The sequence below is a fragment of the Oratosquilla oratoria genome, chromosome 32, assembly GCF_046742065.1.
Source record: "Oratosquilla oratoria isolate Oo_2021 chromosome 32, ASM4674206v1, whole genome shotgun sequence".
Lineage (NCBI taxonomy): Eukaryota > Metazoa > Arthropoda > Malacostraca > Stomatopoda > Squillidae > Oratosquilla > Oratosquilla oratoria.
In genome coordinates, this window is record NC_134808.1 from 16,795,582 (window position 1) to 16,800,581 (window position 5,000).

Here is a 5,000-nt window from a genome sequence, read left to right on the forward strand (position 1 = left end):
ACACACACACACACACACACACACACACACACACACACACACACACACACACACACACACACACACACACACACACACACACATATATATATATATATATATATATATATGTATGTATACATATCTACATATACATAAATATATATATATGTATATATACATGTATATATATATATGTATATATATATATGTATATGTATATATAATATATATATGTATATATATCTATATACATACATATATATATATATATATATATATATATATATATATATATATATAAATGTGTTTATAAATATATAGATAAACAAACATGTCTTTTTATATTTGTATATATATATATATATATATATATATAGACATAGATAGATCTATGAGATACGTTTTTGAATTCCTCTTAGAAACTGTTGTGGATCTGAAAGAACCTCAATACTCTTGAGTCAGCAACCTAAGAGGAATGTGATCGAACTCATTAACAATGAGATTCAAACCAAAAGCTCCAAGAGTTCTTCCATCCCTATACGCGCTTTTTGCCTTCCAGTAATTCAGTAACAAGTCGGTTTGAGGACTTTATTTGTCTTTCTTTTTATTTTGTAAGTTTTCGTGTTATTGCAAACTTCCTTGTTCAGGAGCCCTCGTTGATAAGGATTTGTTTGGACTTTTAAGCATCACGATAAAAAGGTTCCGAGATGAGCTGTACTTAACTGTACACACTTGGTGAAAGTATACGCTAATGACCGCGATTTCGTATGTAAGGGGTCTATCTCTGGGGATGGTGAATTTTCATCTAAATATGCAACACTTACATTAAAATCAAAGACCTATTCACATCTCTCTATCAGATTTAAAATTCTACAGCTTGATAATGAATCATAACCTTTGGAATGTTGACGCCATTTTATTCTGGCTACATCCCCGCATGACCTTATTTGACCTTATTTGATTTTATATACAGGGATGTAAAGGCGCAATGGTTACAGGGATGACGAGAGTTCTTGATGACTAAAATCAAACGAATTTATTTACGAAGATTTGAAAAAAGAAGACACGGGTCTGGTTCCGAGTTTATTCCTGACTTGTTCCGCTCTAAGGACCATCAGAGGAATGAAGAAGTTTAAAGCGAAACTGGTCAGGAATAAACTCGGAACCAGACCCGTGTCTTCTTCTTTTCCAACTTCTTCAACTTGTCACAATGTCTCAGCAGAAACTATATACCTACTTAACCCATTCAACTCCGATGACAAGATGTCTTGTCATTGGTCAAATAAAACAAAAAATCATAAAACACCAAAATGTTTGATCAAACACCAGAAAAATATGACGTCAATCCTCGCTTCGCTCGCAGCGAAGCGAGGACTGACGTCATATTTTTCTGGTGTTTGATCAAACATTTTGGTGTTTTATGATTTTTTGTTTTATTTGACCAAATGACAAGACATCTTGTCATCGGAGTTGAATGGGTTAAGGGGTTATCATACTAGAATTCCACGAGTGTCACAGTTGCGAGTTCGTTTGAGTAAAAATGACTTTGGTTACAATTTTCTGTTTTTCAAATCTGAAAATATGAAATTATCTTTCCGTCATATATTGCAAAACTGAGTGATGAACTAGGTTATCATAAACCTATCCGAATGTTAGACATATTACTGAAATGTTCTCAAGGAAGTCTAGATTTCTGTGAACATAGTTATATTCTAGTTATTGAAATGGAGGTTGGAGGTAGGATGTTAGAGCAAAAATAGTCCAGTGTGATAACCTTTAGAGATCTTGTTATGGCAAACGCCTAATGACTTTATTCAAGATAAGGAAGGACTCAGTGTTCTTATATCATCAACACATTTGCTACACTGGCATCTTTATAGATATGCTGAACATAATGCTGAAGACGTTTCCTGCTTGACAATAATGGAACACTGGCATCTTTATAGATATGCTGAACATAATGCTGAAGACGTTTCCTGCTTGACAATAATGGATGATATTATAGGGTTTATTACAATTAACATCTGACTATTTCATTTACTTTATGAATAACTACTAGAGCTTAAAATAGTTAACTTGATCACTTCATGGTCGAAAAATTCAAACCAGAGCAAAATCATCAAGATGCCATCTTCACCTTATCTTCTGGTACAATTAGAAAAATAAAGTCAGTAAGTAGAGAATAAAACGACACGTAAAAGATGTCAACTTATGAAAATTTTTAAGTTTTGAGAAAAACTGGTAAGATTCTTCATCTAATGAAATGAAACATATTTCTTGCCTCAGAAACAGTGATAGAAGTCAATCGGTGTGCTCCTCTGTCAATGCATGGCACCACATGAGACTTCCAGAATGGGTGAATAGGAAGTAGATTCCAGCTTTGAAATCTATCTGCAACCTTAAAGCAAAGCACTTTATGAGCTTTGAGAGCGTTGTCACATATTTACAAAATATTCTGTTCCTACCATTAGTGAATCTAAAAAACTAAAGGAAATGCCTACCTTTGGATTGAAGTAGGAGTAGATAAACACAATATTAGTTTCTTCCCCACACAAAATTTACGGGCATGATGTGCGTACATACAAAACTATATATATATATATATATATATGTATATATATATATATATATATATATATATGTATATATATATATATATATATGTGTATATATATGTATATATATATATATATATATATATATGTATATATATATACATATATATATACATATATACATATATATATGTGTATGTATATATATACATATATATATATATATATATATATATATGTGTGTGTGTGTGTGTGTGTATATATATATACATACATACATATATACATACATACATACATATATATATATATATATATATATATATATATATATATATATATATATATATATATATATATACATATATGTATATATATGTATATGTATATGTATATATATATATAATATATATATGTATATATATATATATATATATATATATATATATATATATATATATATATATATTAATTATATGTATAGTGAGCAAAGGCCAATTTGAAAACACGCTTCGTAGAAATCTAGAGCATTATTAGTATTCCTCAGCATGCAAGAAATACTCTCAATGTTTCTTATAAGATTGCGAAGATGGGCGGATAAGATATTGATAAGTTCTCCAAAGTGCATTAATTTTCTATTTCTCAGTATCCTATTACCAACTCAAGGGCACACTGTGAGTAGTTCTATCCAAGCATCTTCTCCCAAGGATTTCCAGTGGCCAGAAAATATCAACAGTGACGTACCATATACCATTCTTTTCCTTGTCTTCACCAACTGATATCTCATCTGATAGGGTCGAAAGATGTCTGGATTAAAAGAATAATGCACTTTGGAGAACTTATCAATAACCTGTCCATCAATCTTCGCACTCTCCTCAACAGTATGGAGGGTACTTCTTACCTATGGAACAATGCTATCACAGTACATTTCAAAGCAAGCACACACACACACACACACACACACACACACACACACACACACACACACACACACACACACACACACACACACACACACACACACACACACACACACACACACACACACACACACACATGTACACACACCTGGTGGCACTTGGGTCCTCCAACCTGTCGCTCGAATAATTTTAAGTTGAAAAGAAATCAACCCTTCCGTTGCTGCGAAAGGAAGTCTAAACGATTATGTGAAGATTAAGTTGCTGATAGATTTTTCACTATCCTAGACAAAGGCAAAAAAAAAAATTATGATTTTCAAGAGTGTGTAATCATTTTCCTGAGCTTGGATTGCAGGGCTTTAAAGACTCAGGATTATAAAATGTGCCAAGTGATTGCCTCCATTTCAGAACAATCACTTCCGTGATACATTATACAATCACTGAGAAATCACGAATACGGATGAAGTACTTATTCTTCAGGAAATTAAAGAAATGCTGCCTCCTAGATCCTTAGTCAGCAGCGCTGAACCACCAAAGCCACTTGAGCGAGGAGGAATCTTGAAGAAAAGATGTATCGAAGGAAGAATGGAGTTATGGTTATGATACCCAGAAGAAAGAAAAGCTTGATAGAATGTGTTGAAACATAAATGGTAAGGAAGAGGTCTAGAAATGTGGCTGCGATCGTAGATACACAACAGATGGAAAAGATTAATAGAAGATGTAGAATTATGAGTTAAAAGGATATAAGGTCTAGAATGTTTGGTCTATCTTCAAATGGTCAGGAACGTAAGTGTAATGACGAATTAGTTGTTTGAGGTATTTCATGGTGGAAAATATTGAATGTTATTTCAACGGCAGGATCAATGATTGAGAATCAAATGTGGTGGCTAACTCTGAAATCCCCTACTACAGATATTTCAGAGTATAATAGAAAGTGCTTCTACGGGAAAATTAAATAGTCAATAGCTTCTGTGTGAATTTTGACTTATGTGAGATATGTATAACACTTTGAGCTAAATGGTAAAGCTTTAGAAAGCTTCAAGTTCTGGAACAGCAGGATAATTCCATACATATGCAACAGTCACGTCGGATAAGAAATCAGAATAGAGAAAGTAGAAAGAAGAAAACAAATTGATATTTATATGTACCTGAATTTCAATGAGGAAGAAAATATATAAGCTGGTTGAAAAGAAGTGGTGTAGCACAGTGATAAAACTAAAGGTCGGAAATATTGCAAAAAATATATAGAAAGGTGGTGGTTAACGGGAGCATCAAGACATTTCCTAAGCTCCTCAAAGAAAGACTATTTTTCCTCCAATAGGGGATCAGGAGGTTAATTAAAAGAACTCCATTAAATTTGTCAATGAATGTGTGTTTGAGATTAAGATGAATTGTTATCTGTGTCTTATAATGTGTAAAAAAGTTACAAAGAAATGAAGTGAGCAGAGGGGATGGGTAGGAAGGGAGAGTGAACCCGGGCATTCAAATGGAGGTGGGGGGGTTATAACCAGGGGGTATCATTTAGGGAAAAGAAATAGAGAAATTT